The following is a 20,299-nucleotide window of genomic DNA, read 5'->3' as shown; positions in this document are numbered from 1 at the left end:
ATGGAGGACACACATCCCCTGTGGTGCAAATAAACATGTGCAGGAACACGACCATGCTCGGGTTTATCACCTAAACTCAGCTAAACAACAATAACTACTTAGAGTGACGGGGGAAATAAACATGTTAGTCATGTTGCAGTCCTTGTCTCCAATACAGCCAACAAGTAGAGAGGTCAACATTATGTGGTCTGGGTATAGATTAAAGTCACCTCTTGTTCAAAAAAAAAAATTATTATGTAGTATGGTTTCCTGCTACGTCCACCGGAGTTATCATGCAACAGGGAAATGCCCCACAAAGCTCTCTTATGCTGGCTCCTGAACATTATTTTATTTCTGCCCCAAACCCTCACACACGACCACTTGTATTTCACCTTTGCCAAAGCTGAGATCTACATTGAGCTGACCGTCAGAATAAAAAACCTCATCATAACATGCAAGAAGACCATCTTGAATTCACCCCAAACTGAACCTATGTGATGATTATGCCCTAAAAAGAAGGGGGAAAATACTAACGGACCCTAAAGGAACGTTAGGGGGAAAGTCCTCTACCTAAATAGGAACACGCTCCCATCAAACCTTAGGAAAAGCAGAAGGCATTTACAGGAAGTTTTATTAAAGCTCTCGGGCTCCTGTTTCATCGCATGCAAAAAAACAAACAAACAAACAAACAAACCCTCAAAGCAGGAGCTGTTTCCCTGCAGCTTCTTTTCATGTTTCCATGGCAATGGAAACCGAGATCTCACAGAGGCACCAGTTGCAAAGGTTCCTCTCATCCAACCCTTGCCTGGCCTGGACACCGGGCACCATGGGTTGAGGGTGGGGGATTTCACACAGTTCACAGGATTTCACCCTGTCCAGGCTTCCTCATATGCTTATCCTGGTTGCTTTAGGCTGATCCTGCACTGAGCAGGGGGTTGAACTAGATGGCCACTTTGGCCCCTTCCAACTCTACAGTTCTATGACTGGTTAGAAAGGAGCAGCTCTATGGACGCTCCAGTGACATCCAAACTGTCTTTGGAGCAGGATCAGTCAAGGGCCAATCATACTGGCCGGTTAAAAATGTGCCTTGCACAGAGCCATGTATGCTGAAGTGGTGGCATGACTGCAGAGTGCATGCATCCTTCCGTATTGGCTATGATACTATTAAACCCACCTTTGAGCTGATGTGGCAACTGGAAGCTTAACTGCAAAATGGGCTTGTGTTACAGCAAACACGTGAAAATGTTTGCAGCATGCCATTTTGAGCAGACTCATACAGGCAGTACCCATAGAATCATAGAGTTGGAAGGGGCCATACAGGCCATCTAGTCCAACCCCCTGCTCAACGCAGGATCAGCCCTAAGCATCCTAAAGCATCCAAGAAAAGTGTGTATCCAACCTTTGCTTGAAGACTGCCAGTGAGGGGGAGATCACCACCTCCTGAGGCAGCCTATTCCACTGCTGAACTACTCTGACTGTGAACATTTTTTTCCTGATATCTAGCCTATATCGTTGTAGTTTAAACCCATTACTGCGTGTCCTCTCCTCTGCAGCCAATGGGAACAGCATCCTGCCCTCCTCCAAGTGACAACCTTTCAAATACTTAAAGAGGGCTATCATGTCCCCTCTCAGCCTCCTTTTCTCCAGGCTGAACATTCCCAAGTCCCTCAACCCACATGCAGCTAATTCCAAGGGCCGTTTATGACCAGAGAAAGAGGAACTTTTGCTTATTCCCCCTTATACACACGCACACACACACACGATTCTTGCAGGCCACCACTAGTCTCACCACAATATGCTTAAAGGTTCCCTGCCCCCGCAAGAGCTCTGTGGGTGACAGCAAGAAGGAAGAGGGAACGTTTGGCATGCCCAAGTGCATTATCGTGGGGGGAAACACAACCTCAGATATAGGTAAAGGTAAAGGTATCCCCTGTGCAAGCACCGAGTCATGTCTGACCCTTGGGGTGACGCCCTCCAGCGTTTTCATGGCAGACTCAATACGGGGTGGTTTGCCAGTGCCTTCCCCAGTCATTACCGTTTACCCCCCAGCAAGCTGGGTACTCATTTTACCGACCTCGGAAGGATGGAAGGCTGAGTCAACCTTGAGCCGGCTGCTGGGATCGAACTCCCAGCCTCATGGGCAGAAGTCATGTCGGCTGCCTTACCACCCTGCGCCACAAGAGGCTCATTCCTCAGATATAGCTCTTGATGTTTTCAGAGGTCACCTGCCAAATGTGTTCCCTGAATGATGTGTGTGCATCGTAATTGTGTTCTTAGCCATGCATATCCCACAGGTTGTTCTGCCAGGGATCTACCTGTGTTCGTGACATGCAAAACAGACACCAGTGGGGTACTGGGTGTGCAACCTGGTGTCTTTGCAGCCATTAAGGGTTGACTCTGAGCTGCACTTCCTCCATTCGCTTCCCCATGATAACTGCTGATGGTCTACAGCAAGGACATGAGAAAGACAAACACAAATTGTGGATGCAATGCAAAACTGTACACACGAACAAAAGGAGTCTCTCACCTACAGCCAGAGCTGCTCTGTGGTTGTTCCCAATCTGAAACAAACAAAAAGGGTGACATTAATTAAAAAAAAATGAAACCATCTGCAATTGGATTTCAACAAAACAGTTCACACGTGTTTTTTTTTCTCCCCACAATGCAAATATATAGAGAGATGATCTCTATGACTTTAAAAAGAAAACCTACAAGTCTTGCTGAAATCTAAAAATGACAAATTCCATGAGGGCAACAAGAATATTTGTTTGACACTTCCGTCTACAGAAAGCATTGAGCCTTTGTAGTTATAAGATATGCTCAAAGCATGAACTCTCTGCGCCCCTTGTACTGGCATCCTTTTTTGGGCCCATTTCTGAATGCAGGTTTACATGGTAGCTTTTCCAATATTCCATGTGCACAAAGGATGGGCCCATGTGGGTCAACGGTGCCTGAAGCTGTGATACTTAAAAAAATAATAATGTGAATCCTATGGCAGTTTAGGAACTTCTTTGACCTTCCTTGTAACATTTCCCAACCACTCAGATGACCAACACAGGTGGAGGGTGGTGGGTTCTCCATCTTTGGAGATTTTTAAACAGAGGCTGGATAGCCATCTGACGGAGAGGCTGATTCTGTGAAGGCTCAAGGGGGTGGCAGGTGACAGTGGATGAGCAATAGGGTTGTGTCCTGCATAGTGCAGGGGGTTGGACTAGATGACACAAGAGATCCCCTCCAAGTCTATGATTCTACAGATTTATTCTCCAGTCTGGGAATGAATTTTAACCTTTCTTTCCTTTCATCCCCCTGCTTTTTGGGGAGGCTGGGGGGGGGGTGTTCTTTCTAACTTTTTATTTCAAACCACGGGAACAATTTTGGTAATAATCTGTGATAAAAGCTAGGCTGTGTCTGATGTCCCCTGATAGCAGAGTTGCTAACCTAACCTTTCTTATATTGCTAAAAGCCAATGTGTGAACAGACAGGGCTGAAGGGGACTCACTGTATCCACTGAACTCCTTTCCTCAAAATGCAGCCATTCTAGTTGGGGAGGAAATAGGTAGGCACAACAACTAGATCTGAGTCCAGTAGCATATTAGAATCCCACAAGATCCCATAGAAACCATCCTCCAAAGCATCCACTGTCTCCAGGGGAACTGACCTCTGTTGCCTGGATATGAGTTGTAATCCTGGGGGGATCCCTAGGTCCCACCTGGAGGTTGGCATCCCTACTTAACTTAACTCCAGTGTTATGAAGTAGGGCTTAAAATCTTTGAGTTTTATGGGGCAAGGAGTATTTCTGCAGCCCCAAACTGAGAGTCCAGCTTCTTAGATCCTTAAGAAAGAAAGTCAACTTGGCTTTAAACGTATTCTTTTCATCAGAGACCAGCACACAGAATAAAAAAAAAAAAAGAACAGGAAGGACCAAAGAACAGGGTTTATGTGTAGGACTCTGCACTGGAATTCCCAGTATTTCCTTTCACTCTAAAAAGCAACTGGGTGTCAACATTAGGTCTTGCTCAGTATGGGGGAGGGGGCTAACGTTCTACCCCTCTACCGTTGTCCAACAGAAATCACATCTCCCCTGACGATTTATAACAACAAAAGCTTGGCGAGTACCCTCCACCCAATCCAATTCACTCCCCCCTCCCCTAAAAACATCTTCCAGAGGAAATGAATCTTGCCAGTCCAAAGCATTCAATGTCTAGCCATGCAAATTTAAAGTGCATTCTGCAAAGGCCCCATGGTCTATTGGCCTGATCCGGCATAGCTGCTCTGACGTCCTTTATAATGACCTGTCTAGTCAGCCACCAGTGGCACATATGGCTCTGCTTAGAAGCGATCAGGCCAGGAAGCCAGAGTAGCCCTCTGATCTGCTTTCCTACTGTGTAGGGCAGACACGGAGGAGACGCTGAAGAACTTTACAGACCCTGCAGCTTCTTCTACGTCTGTGTTTACGGCCAAAGCTGCATGGCTGCTTGAGTCCTTGGAAAGCTCTATGGATTTGGAAAAAGGAGACAATGCAAGAATTCTTATCAGCACTGAGGACTATGCCCCAAAGTCCTACGGAAAGAGGCACAGCCAAGGCAGCGCCCACCCCCACAGCTCTGGCATGGCCCAGCATCCCTCCTACCCTACTTGACCTCTCCCAAAGACACTGGAGCCAGTCTTCTCTGCTGCTACATGTGGCTTTACTCAGCGGGCCTGAAGACTCTGAATTGAAATAGGATTAGTTCGTCGGTCGTTTTGGGGGACTATGGTCTGGGGAAGGAACACCTCCGGTTGGAGAGCTGGGCATGTAGGACCTGATTTCCCATTTTCCCTACAATGGCTTTTGGGGGGATTGTTGGGGAACATTCTTGGGAACTCTGGCTTCAATCAACAGGGTGCCTTTGTCATTAGGTGCAGAAATGTATCTGGGGGGAAGGGGCAGGGGAATCCTGTTCTAGCAGACTATCAGGCGGTTCATTTTTTCAGCAGATTTGGCCTCATTTCTCCCCATATGACAGTGGACACAGTCCAGGTACATGTTAATTTCCTTGGTCTCATGAGCACCTTTCCTTCCCTGGCAGCGTTCACCTAATTTTGTTCTGGGTTCTTCAGAACTCCCATCTTCTTGGAGGGGAATAGATTTGCTGAATTGAGGGCCTCTTCTGTGCTCCCAAAAAGAATTGCTCTAGTGCATTAACAACACAATAAATTAATGGATGCAGTTCTGATCAGTGAAAATAGAAATCACTCTCACCGGGGGGGGGGGGGGATAAAGATATATATAGGCGTAAGCACTTCACAAATACTTACCAAGTGACAATATCGTCTTGAAGGTTTTGTGGATGCTAATACCTTATAACGGAAACGCGACAGCCTTTTCTACGAAACCTACAGAGATGAAAGAACAAAACCCGGTGAAAATGAGATTATACCACCTAAGGCGTGTTGTTATGAGTTACCCATTAAAAAGAAGTTCAAACCAATTCCAAGTGGCTTAACATGATCAAATATTGAAGATATCCCAAAAGCCAGAGCAACCGGATAAAAACATGTTTAGGTATTATTTCCCTGTGGGACCGGAGACGAGCTCATCTCTCATGCGTTGCCTTCGGCACTTCCGAGATTTAAGAGACGGCACAGCAAGAGTCCTTGTATATTTAAAACATTATTAAGACTACTACACTCCAAACAAGGCAGAGAGATGCCCAAGCACTGTCAGTTTCTGATTTACTAATGTAATTTACTGGGGGAGGGGGGTTATATATCCACTTTTATGCACCCTTTTTATGCACCCAGCCATTTCCCTCATATTGTAGCTTCAAGGTTGGATATCGCTTATCAGAACACCCTCCTCCAGTCAACAGAATGCTCTCCAGCAAGAGGTCCAGAGAATCGACCTAAGCAAATGCAGGTCATATCTTTTGCTCCTCACACAATGAGAAGTTGTGGTCAAGCACAGTGCATGCCTTGGATCTGTGCGGGAATGAGGGCCAAACCAGACACGCAGTGGCCACAGATCCCACCCGAGGCCCTGATGCCGTTTTAGGGAACTTAAAAATGCAGTAAGGGGAACCAGGTGATCCTGTCTGCCCCACAAGTACTGAAACTATTGGTGGGGGGTATTTTTGCACCTGAAAAAGTGCAGAGGGGAACATGAACTCCTGATTACTCCCCCCCCTCTTTCTCTTCTACTATTATCTCAATTACTCCATTTTTTCCCCCATTAGAAAGAAGATTTGAGAACCATTCATACAGTACTAATAATCCCATGACAACAGGGACTTAGTGGCTGGAAGAAAAGTAAAGGTAAAGGTATCCCCTGTGCAAGCACCGAGTCATGTCTGACCCTTGGGGTGACGCCCTCCAGCGTTTTCTTGGCAGACTCAATACGGGGTGGTTTGCCAGTACCTTCGCCAGTCAACTTTCCCAACAATGGCTGGAATGGGCGACAACTTTTCAAGTAAATTCCAGTCACACCAATTGTGTAATCACATCCACGCGCACGAGCACAGATTTAAGAACTAACAACAGATAATCATGTGAGCACTGTGGAAAGATGTACGATCTTTCCTCTAGGAATCGGATGAAAATATACAGCCAGCCTAGAGAAGCTAGCACAGAAGACAGCAACCCTAGAATCTTGAACCCTGTGACCCAAGTGATGCAGCTGGAATTGTTACATGTGATCGTATCACTGGGACTGGCCAAGACAGCATGAGCAGGGCTGAGGAGTCAAAAGGAAGACATAATACCCATGCAACTGCACAATTCGATGATTACTAAAGAAAGATGCTACTCACAAGCAAGAAGCAGGTGTCACGTAGCACTGGGGACATACAGACTTAGTTTCACTTAGTTCCTTGGAGTGCTAGCTTGTAGTTTCACAGTTCCTTGGAGTGCTAGCTTTCTACATGCAGAGTTTTTTAAGACCCAGAAGACCCAACGGCAGCTAGAAGCAGGGCTGCAGGAGAGCTACCCTCTGCCTGAGGGCAAGGGAAAGAACTCCAGCAAAGTGGATCTTGGCACACGATGACAAGGACACTACAAAAATTAAGCTTTATTTATCGGACGTCTTGGTAATTCATTTTTGCCAAGGATAGCCTCCATGGCAGGCCCCCGTCAACTTTCTCAATGAACACAGTTGGCATAGCAGCAAAGGCAGGTTTCTCAGGAAGCGATACAAAGCTCATGATTATTCTTGCTGAAACTAAATTGATAGGCATTACAGAGATCAATGAGCCTCTTGTGGTACAGAGTGGTAAGGCAGCAGACATGCAGTCTGAAAGCTCTGCCCATAAGGTTGGGAGTTCGATCCCAGCAGCCAGCTCAAGGTTGACTCAGCCTTCCATCCTTCCGAGGTCGGTAAAATGAGTACCTAGCTTGCTGCTGGGGGGTAAACGGTGATGACTGGGGAAGGCACTGGCAAACCACCCCGTATTGAGTCTGCCATGAACCTCTGTGAAAGGGTCATTCGACCCCCAAAGGAGTCCCAACCCCCAGGTTGAGAACCACTGCCCTAGATGGTATCATCCTTTGCTATTAAGTAGAATGGGCAGCTTCCTCTGGAACAATCTGGGCAACTCCTGAAAAGCGGGCATCTCTTCGGAGGTCACGGAAGTAATTATGACAGATGGCCAGCCTGAGCCAGAACGTGGGGATGGGTGGAGAGGTGGAATCTGAAGTCAAAAGCAAAAAGCAATGAAACGAAAAAAGAGAATAAAATGATATATATAGTCTGTATATTTCTGATAGTAAATTTGTTCCGAAAACCTGAAGGAAGTTCATTGTCTTTTCAGAAGAACAACTTTAGAGTCCAGGGGCATCTTTAAGACCAACAAAGTTCTATTCAAGGTATGAGCTTTTATGGGCACGAGCCCTTCCTCAGATACAATATCAGAAGATTGATACACTTGTATGGATGCACAATCAAGGCAGAACCCAACACCATAAAAAGGGGATCAAGCGATTGTTCTTCTGTTCCTTCTGATCGGGAGGGGGACTTCCCAAAACAGGAAGCTGACATTTTGCAAATACAGGAACGGTATGAAGACACATGATGCAGGTTTAAGTGCTGAAATTAACCTGAGACCAAAAGTGGAAGGAGTCAAAAACCATAGTGAACATTTCATAACCGTAAATTGCCTGGGATTGAGGACTGCCTGCGTAGTTAATTGATCTGATCTTCTGGAGGCGTCACAATTGGGCTGGTTTTGGTAGGCCGCTTCTCCACTCTCAAATCCTACAACATGGAAAGAAGAGTTGGAAAGGGGTCAGCCCTTTTCACTAGCTTTTGCAGGCACCTCAACAAAAAGCACCTTCAAGCAGGAAGCTAAAAATGTCACTAAGTCATTCCGCACCATGCTTTGTTGGCATTCCAAAACAACGCAAGAGATTTGGGTGACTTCAGGGTCCCTAAAAACATGACTTCAACAAGATGCTGAACCCTACCTTCTCCATGAGAGAGATCTGCCATGAAGGAAAGTGAGAGCCCTCCCGGAGTCCCTTGGAATACACAACGGGAGAAGGACGAAAATACGGGATGTCTTTCTGGGGTGCCATGACAGGACCAGTGATTTTCAGGCTGAAATAAGTAGTCTCCAATAATGGCTGCATTTGTGGAACTCTGTATACGCACGATAAATCAAGGAAATCGGTTTCCAAGAGTGGAAAGGCAAGCTCTTTTCAAGCAAGCACTCTGCTAGAGACTATTTTAAGTTCTCTGATAAATTACCAGGAATGGCCAAGGAAAATTACCGAAACCGCTGCAATACATTAAGTGCAGGACTTGCTGTGCTTCCAAACTGAAAACCAGCGCGATCGCTTCTTGGCACACGGGTGGTACACGAGCATCTTTCCTACACCATGCATTCTGAGTCAGCAGCAAAACCCTGTGGGCACGCACAAAGCTCTCCACGGAGGACTGACGCTGCAACCTTGTGCAGAGTTGCTCCAGTCTCAGCGCCTCAAAATCTATCAGCTGAGCCCGCAGAACTGTGGGCTCAGAGAGGAGCAGCTCTACACAAGCCTCCAGTGAGCCGTCCCATCCCAAGCAAAGCTGAGGTTGGTGGAAAGTGCTCCCAAGTGACTGCCGACTTATGGCAACTCTGTAGGGCAGGGGTAGTCAAACTGCGGCCCTCCAGATGTCCATGAACTACAATTCCCAGAAGCCCCTGCCAGCATTTGCTGGCAGGGGCTTCTGGGAATTGTAGTCCATGGACATCTGGAGGGCCACAGTTTGACTACCCCTGCTGTAGGGTTTTCAGGAGAAGAGATGTTCAGAAGTGGCTTGCCATGGCCTGCCTCTGTTTCAAGAGCCTAGTATTCCTTAGACAAGGGGTAGTCAACCTGTGGTCCTCCAGATGTTCATGGACTACAATTCCCATGAGCCCCTGCCAACAAAAGCTGGCAGGGGCTCATGAGAATTGTAGCCCATGGACATCTGGAAGACCACAGGTTGACTACCCCTGCCTTAGACATCTCCCAACCAAGCACCAGCCAGGGCTGACCCTGCTGAGCTTTCAAAATCAAGCTAGTCTGGGGTATCCAGGTCAGGGCGAGCAAAGTTACACCCCCCCCCCCAATGCATTGGCTTAACTCTACTCGGGATGCTACTGTGTCTCTTGGTTCAACTCATCTAAACATGCAAAAGTGGTGAAGTGACAGGCCTCCTGAAAGGGAAAACCCAGTTATATTTGGGAATGGCAGAAACTGTCCTGGACAAGCTGCATTAAGGGGAAGTCAAGCCTGGCAGTTTTTTTATATGGTCTGCTCCTGGGAGGGAAACCAGACAAAGAGACCGCATGATCCATAGTATAATTTGCAACTTGCCACTCCCCCCCCCTTCCTTTTGCACAACCTTTTTCAATTCCCACTTCTCCATTTATCATCCTCCAATTACAATACAAGAACAACAACACACAAAGAGGTATTTTGGTCCTGACTCATAGAGATGACTGCACTGCTATACTTCCGCAATCGAGAGAAAGCTGAAATTTGGCTCACATGCACCCAGCGTAACCTGTTTACTAGCAAGGACTCAAAAAGACCAATACAATAGACATCATCAATGGTCAGAACTAATCGTGATGATAAGCTTCAAGATGTGCCATGCTGGACTTCAAACACATCGGGATATTCACCTACAATAACACACAGTCCTTCATATAAAGATATTCATTAACATGTAGAGATATTTTTGCATTAGCAAAATGCGTGCACAGTGAAATAACTATATAATCTCTATGAAAGCTATTTATTCTTCTAATTAATTTTTTTTCTCTCTGCTTGCAATTATTTCATAGGGATCCCAATTTTCACTAGGGGCTTTGGTTACCTGGGGGGGGGGGTGTTTCCACACAAGGGTCTCAGAAGTCCTAGTTGCTAGTGAAGGCATCACAGAATCTTAAAAATACAGCAGAAGGAGGGGGATGGAAATCTACAATGGAATACCACTATGAACGAAGAAGAAGAGGAGAAGAGTTGGTTCTTATATGCCGCTTTTCCCTACCCGAAGGAGACTCAAAGCGGCTTACAGTCGCCTTCCCATTCCTCTCCGCACAACAGACACCCTGTGGGGTGGGTGACGCTGAGAGAGCGCTGATATCACTGCTCAGTCAGAACAGTTTTATCAGTGCTGTGGCGAGCCCAAGGTCACCCAGCTGGTTGCACGAACCCGGCATGCCAGATTAGAAGTCCGCACTCCTAACCACTACACCAAACTGGCTCTCAATGTTAAGAGACTGTTTCAAATTCTCTCACCAACTTGCCCACACTTTCCGTCCAAGTATGAAAACCTAAACGTAGCAAAGGTGTATCTTTATCTACGGCAGAATTAGCCCGCCTGGAAAAAGAAAATACCTCCAGGCATCATAATGCAGAATCCCTCACTAATGGAAGCCGTATGCCCTTGGCCATTAAGTGACCCCCCCACCCCCACCCCCAATTCTTCGGAGAGTGCAAACTCCTGCTTTGGGAACCATCCAAGGTAGTCACTCCAAATATCACAAAACTCAAAGCCCGATAGAAAGCTTCCGAAAAGGAATTAAAATATGACCACGGGCCATATTTGCTAGATAGGAAGGCTGCAATATCCTCATGGTTGTAGGGAAAACGCTCGATAATGTAACGCTTTAAATGCAACACAATTCAAAGAGGAAAGGCAACAATTCCCAGGCAGATCAAAGCCATCACGTGTCACAGATTTGCATTTCAAAGTCTCCCAAGCTCTGCCTCGTGTTCCGTATCAAGGACAGCTATTTCAGAAGAACACCCTAGAAGTGCAGCATGTCTCTCAATTATATTCACGGAAGTGGCAAATTAGGTTAATCGCATGCAAGTGAAATATATAAGAGCGGCTCATTATGCATTTTCCAATATGGCTCTTGGCGAGGGAAGAGGTTATCTACCGCGGCAGTAAGCAGTCGTCTTATGAACCGCTGGGCAAGGGGACCACTTGGGCCCTGTAAGCCAGGGGTAGTCAACCTGTGGTCCTCCAGATGTCCATGGACTACAATTCCCATGAGCCCCTGCCAGCGTTTGCTGGCAGGGGCTCATGGGAATTGCAGTCCATGGACATCTGGAGGGCCACAGGTTGACTACCCCTGCTGCAAGCGACAGAATACGTTCGCTAACCACTTGCATTGTGTTTGTCACAAGCTCCGACGGCATTCAGTTAGGGCTTCCTTCCTTCTACCGATTTGAGTCACATCCTTAAGTTTAGTTTCTTTTAGAAAAGGGGAAACAAAATACATCAAGAGGACAGGGGCTGCAACCAGGACCGGGACCGGTTCGTTGATCATTCGGTACCGGGCCGCGGCTCCTCCTCATCCTCCTCCCCGGCTGCTGCCTTGGGGGCTGCCCTGCCACTCTGCTGCCGGCTCACCTTTGGTGCTCTCCAGTGGCCTCCATGGCTGGTGCCCCCCCTCAGCATAGCACTGCGCAGCTGGTGCTGGCAGCGCCCCCCCAGTGGGCAGCGGGAAGTCAGGGGTGCCGGCGGGAAAGCAAGTGGAACAGGGGCTCAGGCAGCGACGTCCCTCGGCAAAAGACTACCCCCCCGGGCCTCAGTAAAATTGTCAAGCGTTGACCGGTCCCTGGTGATAAAAAGGTTGGGGACCACTGCTTTAGACAACCCTTAACAGTATCTGCAAAGTACATGATATTAAGAGATAGAGTAATTAGCTATGGAAATTTGGACATCCAGTGAATAGTCACCATTCTCATTTCTGGTACGTACAGTGGCTTTCACCCTATCTTCAATTAATGTTACACAACAGAATCAGAGTCCAATAGCACCTTTTAAGACCAACAAAGATTTATTCAAGGCATGAGCTTTAAAGTGCAAGCACTCTTCCTCAAACTATGAACTCACAGACATCCTAAAGAAACCGGGGGGGGGGGGAGGAATAAACCAATCCCCTGTCCAGTAAGCACAACTGAATGAATAATGGAACATAACTGGAAGCATTCCAGGGGAGGATAAACATTTGATTTGTTTCCATCTGCACACATGGCAATATTTCTGCATAATCTTAAAGACTAGAAGCCACACCTTTGGACAATGCATAGCATAACGAATTCGTCACCCTCTGTCTTTGGTACAGCGTGCAAAATAAGGATATGTTAGGTTGGATCCTGCACATCTTTTCTGCTCACAGCATCAGAGGAGGAAAACGCTTCTGCTAGCTGAACAGATCTACAGCACCCAGATTCTCGTGTGACCTGCAGGCTGCCAGAGACCACATTTGCCAAAAAGAAGAAAAAAAAGATTGAATATGTTTGCAATGACAGTAATTCTGAGGCCATGCTGGTTTCTTACTAGCAGACGTCGAAACAGGAAGTGAGAGTGATGTTGTTGATTTTTTTAAAAATTAAAAAGGGCTACATTCAGAAACTATTTTAGCACTTTGTTGTTGTTAGGTACGAAGTTGTGTCTGACCCATCGCGACCCCATGGACAATGATCCTCCAGGCCTTCCTGTCCTCCACCATTCCCCGGAGTCCATTTAAGCTTGCACTGACTGCTTCAGTGGCTCCATCCAGCCACCTCATTCTCTGTCGTCCCCTTCTTCTTTTGCCCTCGATCGCTCCCAGCACTACTGTATTTAATCTTTTATTTTTACAAGAGTGAGGAGGGGGGAGGAGATGGACATTCTGCTCATGCTAATTTTAGTATTTCCTCTTTCTTTAAATGAGGGGAATTTGAATACTGCCATTTTCCAGGTTGCTCAGAGATTAGCAAGATCAGCCAAATACGTATATACGTTAGAAAAATACTGCTGATATTTTCCAAACTACGGAAGGGGATTAGATTAGGAATCAGCACGCTGCCACTGTGGGGGCAGAGTGAGGTCGCCCAGACAGACACACCACAGCTGCCTGGGGTGAGGAAATCTTGCTGATCCAGTGCCGTGTCCAGATTTCAACTGGCCAAATGGGGCATGGCAGTGGAAACCCCAGGCCAGTTTGGATCAGAATGCAGGCCCAAGGAAGGGGAGCCCATCACAATAATGCTCTACGTATGAGGAAAGATTGGGGGAGCTTGGTCTGTTTAGCCTGGAGAGGAGACGACTGAGAGGAGATCTGATAACCACCTTCAAGTATTTAAAAGGCTGCCATGTAGAGGATGGAGCAGAGTCGTTCTCTCTTGCCCCAGAGGGACAGAACAGAACCAATGGGATGAAATTGATGCTAAAGAAATTCCATCAAAACATCTGGAAGAAGTTCCTGACAGTTCGAGCAGTTTCTCAGTGGAACAGGCTTCCTTGGGAGGTTGTGGGTTCTCCATTTTTGGAGATTTTTAAACAGAAGCTGGATAACCATCTGATGGATAGGCTGATTCTGTGAAGGTTCAAAGGGGTGGCAGGTGACAGTGGATGAGCGATAGGGTGGTGTCCTGCATAGTGCAGGGGGTTGGACTAGGTGGCCCAGGAGGTCCCTTCTGTCTCTATGATTCTATGATTCTATTCTGTACTATTTGACATCATGGTAGGATATGAAAACCTCTACAAAACGCACAATCCCCATTATATGTCATCTAGTTATTTGTTCTCCTTTTCTACTCCATTTCCCAGCTCTCAGCACTTGCAAGTTCCCCCGTTTAATATGGGAAGAAAGGTTGCTCTCGTTCTTCTCTTTCTCCAGGAATAGCCTGATATTCAGGAATAAATGCAAGATATGCAAAACTGATGAACACTAACCCCACTAATTATTATCATAATCCTGAATTATGCTGTGTATGCTTTGTTTTTTTTTTTAAAGAATCTGCTCCAATGGAAAGCGACTTTTACCCTCCCCCCACCCCCCATTTACATGAGGAAATTTGCATCACCTTTTATTCAGCGTATAAATTAATCCAATTTCGTTAATCGTGGAGAGAGGGAAAGAGCAATGAACAGCACTAAAGCTGCATTCCTGACCCCCAGGAATTCTAGCCACCCCTTTGGCTTCTTTTAGCAGTTTGAAGTCTAGCATCACAGTCATAAGGAACAGGTGCCTTCTTTGTAAATCCAGCGAATAATGCCTTCTGTACGTTTACGGAACTGCCACACTCACAAAAGCCTTCCCATAATCTAGACATGATAAAGGTCAATCATGACTATTGGTGGAAGCAAGGGAGGAAAGGAAGTTCTGCACACAGTTTTGGGGGAAGTGGCACCCAATTTGTCATTAGCTCTCCAATTCTGAACTGTACCATTGCTTGTGTTTCTTCAAGTTTGGTAATATTTATATCCTCCACCACCACCACCTTCCAGCATGGTGTAGCGTTGTAGTGGTTAGGACTGAGAACTTCTAATCTGGCGAGCTGGGTATAATTCCACGCTCCTCCACATGCAGCCAGCTGGGTGACCTTGGGCTCGCCACAGCACTGAGAAAGCTGCTCTGACCAAGCAGCATTATCAGGGCTCTCTCAGACTCACCCACCTCACAGGGTGTCTGTTGTGGGGAGAGGAAAGGGAAGACGAACGTAAGCCGCTTGGAGACTCCTTCGTGTAGAGAAAAGCAGTATATAAGAAATAACTCATCTTCTTCTTATAAGAGATTTGTGGAATTAAGATGCAAGACAGAAAAACTCAGCATCCACACTGCTGGGCAATAAATTCCACTCATGTCACGTTAAAAGATCTCAAACTGTGACTTTAATGAAACGTCAGATTAGAATTATGAGGTCATGAATGAATCAACACTGCTCAAGATGGGAATATGGGTAACATAAATATGAAACACAGTCTTACTAAAACGGAATCTTCCTTTCATAGAAGTTCAGGGCAAATCTATTCATACACATAAGCAGTTCAACTGGATCTTGGATGATCCCATTCTCTTCAGTGCAGAGTCAGAACCACACGAGCATTTCTCTGTATATGTAGCAGGGGTAGTCAAACTGCGGCCCTCCAGGTGTCCATGGACTACAATTCCCAGGAGCCCCTGCCAGCAAATGCTGGCAGGGGCTCATGGGAATTGTAGTCCATGGACATCTGGAGGGCTGCAGTTTGACTACTCCTGGTCTAAAGCAAAGGGAAAGGTCCGTAAGAGGAAGGGAGAGCTCTAGCAGGTAATCACTAGGTCATAGCAAGTAGCTTTTAGCGGCATCAAAAATTTTTTTAAAGAAGCAAGCTATAGCACAATGTAATCCTTCAACTCCTGGAGTCCACGTGGTTTCTTCCATGGGAATGTTTAAATGCTTTTAAACATCTCAATCTTCAGCCTACACTCCGCACGTTCTTGGATTGCATGCGCACACAGTCTACACAGAGCATCAAGCTACACATCCTAGACGTAATTGTATTGCTAACAACAATGGAAATTCTCTTTTGGTGCTCAGTGACTTTTGCCCAGAGCTGGTGCGTGGCTCATTGTATTTCCTGCCTGAAATAGTGCTGGAGAGTGAATACCAGATTGGGCTGAAGCTGAAGAAAAGGAGAATATGCCCTCGGGTCCCATTTCAGAAGGCTCCTGGTTCTCCAGACTCCTGCCGGAAGCAGAGTTTGATTCAGCCTGCTAGGGTTCTCGTTGCCCTCCCACTATTTATTGCATAGCAGAGTTACACACAGGAAGCCTATATAATGATATAAAATATGTACAATGGTATCTAGTCTAGTGTATCTTCTTTCTATAATCCTTATCCTTATCCATTGTTGTTCCTCTATATATTTGTGAAACAGCCTGGGGGGTGGGATGTGTCTGGCTGTCCAAGTTGGAATAGGGCCAATCAGGGTGCAGCCAGCTTTGTCCTGATTGGCCCTGCCTCTGCAGCTCCCACCCTCCGTCCCTGCACTCTAGCCTTTTTGCTCTCAGTTGTGCCTCAGTGCCTGGAACCAGCAGCAGGTGAGAGGGCCCTGGGCAAAAGATCATGGTGGAAGGTTTGCTAACGAGGTCCTCTTGGCCTACTAGGCTGGGCCTGCTGCCTGCCTGCTAAGGAGCTCTGTCCTGGGCTTGCTAATGAGCTGCCCAGCTCCCACTCGCCCCACTTGATCCGGCTGTGCGCTGCGGCCCAAAGCCACCATAAGCTGCCTGGCCAGGGGCCAGGGGAAGGGGCCCTTTCAACGCCCATTCTTAGGCTTTGAAGGTAGTAACCATAATAATATAGATACATAATATAGATGATGATGTTATCCTGTCAGTCGTGTCTTGACTCTTGATGATCCCATGCATCAACGTTTTTCAACCTTGCACCACTTCTTTTCATTACATAACATTCTGGCCGGTGTCCATTTTGACTGTGTCTATTCACCGTGTTCTTTGTCAGCCTGGTTTCCTTCGACCACTGACCAGTCCTGGCATAACTGCTCTCTCCACTGAGTTGGATCGCATGATATGGATGAAACAATTGAGCTGGAGTTTCGTGATTTTGCCTTCCGGCGCTAGTATTTCCTTGTTTGCGCCTTTCTATTCATAGAGAAGCGTGTTTATTCTCACTCCCAAGGCCAGCAGCTCCGATCTCATCCTCCGTGCAATGCCATAACATGTTCGTTTTAATCCCCTGCCACTCCCCCAAAACAAGTTACGCTACTTTTCTCCGACCAAAAGTGTTTGGAAACCCAATGAAGAGCAAAGACTACTCACAAACTATGCAAAAGCGAACCTTTCGAACACAGCACCCAGTTCACAGATTCCCAAGTGGCAAAGATCCGCCATCCATTTATATCTACCATTCCCAAACGGTGGCCAACAAAAAGTGGCTGTGCGGTCTCAATGCGATCTGCTTACGAAAGCTGCAAAAAGTTAATTATTATTATTATTTCGATTTATTTCCCGCCACTCCCAAATGGCTCATGGCGGGTTACAGCATCTTAAAACCCCATTAAAACTCCCATTAAAAGACTTTAAAATGTCACAGCATGGAGGCACAATAATAAGATCCCCTTCCTACCCCCTTCCTAAAATAGGGGGGGTGGGTGGAGGAGAAGGAGGTCGACGATGTTCAAGAAGAAGCCCGGGGGAAAGCAGTCGATGTACCCCAGCAGCCCCAGACTCAACCATAGACCTGGCGGAAGAGCTCCGTCTTACAGGCCCTGCAGAACGTTGAAAGGTCCCGCAGGGCCCACAGCTCTCCCGGGAGCTCATTCCATCAGGTGGGGGCCAGGACCGAAAAGGCCCTGGCCGAGGCTAGACATGCTTCCCTAGGGCCGGGAACCCTCAGAATGGCACACCACCTTGCAGTCTTGCTAGAAAGGGCACCGTGTTAGATTCACTAGGATCTCAATCCCCACTTGTCCCACGGGAACTCAATGGGGGACCTTGGGTCAGTCATTCACTCTCAGCCTAACATAGCTCACCGTAGGCTTGCGCACTTTGGCACACTTTGGTGGCCAGCGCCACGGCACGGAGGGAGGGGCAGCACTGTTGGCGGCACATGACCTACACCACCTGGCACACTGCTGACAGCGCCACCCTTCCTCCCCGTGCCACGGTGCTGGCCGTCTCGGGCTTGAATGGCTGCCGAAGTGCACAAGCCGAGCTCACAAGGTTGTCGTGAGGATAAACCGGAGGAGAGGGAAATGATGTAAACTACTTTGGGTCCCCACAGCAGAGATAAGCAAGATATAAACAGCTAAGTAAAAGATAAGTGTCTCAGTAAGGAACCTATGAAGAAGGTCAGGAGGGCCTCCTCTACCTAAAATCTTCTGGAATTCACAATCACAAGGTGTGGTGCTAGGTGCACACAGCTCAGGTGGCTTTTTAAAAAAAAGAGAGCCATGATCAGGCGCTTCCATGAAGGGTGTGCCTCTTAAAAACACAATAAGCCTTGACAGCTAAATAAACAAAGGTCTCTCTTCAGAGGAGCTCAACTGAGCTCGGAGGATTGTTGGCCTGACTCAACATGTCTATTATCCTCAACTTTTCTAGAGCGCTTCTCAAAGGACTTCACATACGTTACCACGGGAATCGTTGTAAGGCATGCTGGAGGGAATGAGGCTGAGAACGGTTTGCCCATTGCCATCTAAGATGAGATGTGAGCCAGTGATCTCTGGAATGAGGGAGTGCGCATGCATGCACACCTGTCTCCGAGTAGCAACAATGGAATTCCTTGGGGGGCCTTCCAACCACATACTAATCGGGGCCAAATCTGTTTAGTGTCCATCTAGGCCAGGGGTAGGCAAACTGTGACCCTCCAGATGTCCATGGACTACAATTCCCATGATCCCCTCCCAGCATGTGCTGGCAGGGGCTCATGGGAATTGTAGTCCATGGACATCTGGAGGGCCACAGTTTGCCCACCCCTGATCCAGGCCATCCAGTGAGGGGACAGGTCACAATAGCTACAACAATACACATAACCGATCTATTCAGTTCTCTTGGGTTCACCCTAGCTCAGAAAAACACCCGCAACTTTGAAAGATACTGTCACCGTAAGTCCCCTGATACTGTCAGATGTGACCTGAACTATTTATTTGCATCCGGTTGCACTGTTGCCTCACTTTCCCCTTTAGATTGCAACAGGGGGATGGGGGGTTAGTGATCTCTAAGTGGTCTCCCATTTGGGCACTTGGTAAAGTTAGACCTCCCTAAATTTACCTATTTACATCATTTTCTGTGTGTGTTTTGTTCCGTCACAGTCGCTTCAGACGTAGAGTGACCCTATGAATTAATGACCTCCAAAACACTGCATGTCAGAACTTGCAGACTGAATGCTGTGGCTTATTTGTGTGCCTTCTTGAGGTCTGTGGACTACGCATTCTCCTGGATGCTGATAAACCTTATTTTGGATTGTTGTTATTCTAGAAGAGTAGTCGTCAAACTGCGGCCCTCCAGAATGCCCATGGACTACAATTCCCACGAGCCCCTGTTCTAGAAGGATGGTAAATGGGGAAAAATACATTTCTAGAGCACCTGGCACCAGATTTGGTAACCTGACTCATGCCAAAGATGAACAGTGCCAGTTCTAATAGCCTCCCTTCCCTCCCAAAGATCTAGGTTAACCGAGAACAACTCTTGTTGGCCAAAGGTCGGTGCCACGTCTGAATTGCTAGCTGTGCCTCGCAAAGATTGTGCTGCACTTGTTCTGCAGCGTGCAATAAGCACAGCTATTAAGGCGAACGCTGTTACAATTGCAAAATCGGAAAAGAACCTATAGGAAACAGGAAGATGTCAGAATGCGCTGTGTCCCTTTGTCGCCCGTTGTGTAATGAAACCTTTATAAATGCCATTCTTGTTCAATGACAATACCCGACTATTTAAGGAAGCCTGCCCTGCCAATCACATCAACAAGTCAATGCCGTAGCCCGACTCCTATTGGATAAATATAGCCTTTCACACTGGTTTCCAACCACCAACTGCCAACTCCTGCTTAAAACCCGCAGCAGGGAGGGCAAATCCTTCATGGAACGAAGGCCCTGCTGTTTCTTCGCTGTTCCTTGTACGGTGACAAGGCCGAGGACGAAGCTATGAAATCTCCTGGCGAAACCAGTGGGTGGGAGGTTTTCGCTGGGTGGGGCGTGTCACCAAAATGTGCTGGAGAATTAAAGCGGTGGCAGGGGAGGTGGGGGGGGGGAGAATAGGCTGCATGCCATAAAGAACCAGCTCTCTGGTGACTGACCGCCAAGGTCTCCCACTTAACATGAGCATTTTCACTAACTCAGAGAGACTGGGAGAACAGGAAGCTCTGACGAAAGGCAGTGATTTCTCCACTTCCTATACCAGACATTAAACCTCTCCAAACAATGGAACACGTACCGGTCTAGATCAGACATTCTCAGAAAGGTTTTGGCCTCAGCCCTTCTCAGGGCACCTCGTGCAATGAGCTAGGCCAGGCTTCCTCAACCAGGGTTTTGTGAAACCCTGGAGTTTCTTGATGGCCCTGGAAGGAAAGGTTTCTCAAATTGGTGAGTGTTACA

The 20,299-nt window shown here is 47.1% G+C and overlaps 1 protein-coding gene across 3 annotated transcripts in view; it reads right to left on the bottom strand.

Annotated features, from left to right (window-relative positions):
* The window catches only part of CYRIB (CYFIP related Rac1 interactor B), a 52,852-nt gene that overhangs the window by 19,962 nt on the left and 12,591 nt on the right, over window positions 1-20,299 (bottom strand). Inside the window, exons 2-4 of one of the 3 annotated variants that reach the window (XM_077351498.1) lie at window positions 8,110-8,206; window positions 5,278-5,355; window positions 2,507-2,540 (exon numbers count right to left, since the gene is read on the bottom strand). The gene's annotated coding sequence lies outside the window, so the exon portion shown is untranslated. Of the gene's footprint in view, window positions 1-2,294; window positions 2,318-2,506; window positions 2,541-5,277; window positions 5,356-8,109; window positions 8,207-20,299 lie in introns of those variants that run through there. The other 2 variants (XM_077351497.1, XM_077351500.1) reach the window with 2 other exon arrangements.

The sequence above is a fragment of the Paroedura picta genome, chromosome 9, assembly GCF_049243985.1.
Source record: "Paroedura picta isolate Pp20150507F chromosome 9, Ppicta_v3.0, whole genome shotgun sequence".
NCBI lineage: Eukaryota > Metazoa > Chordata > Lepidosauria > Squamata > Gekkonidae > Paroedura > Paroedura picta.
This window is presented reverse-complemented; position numbering and strand designations above follow the sequence as displayed.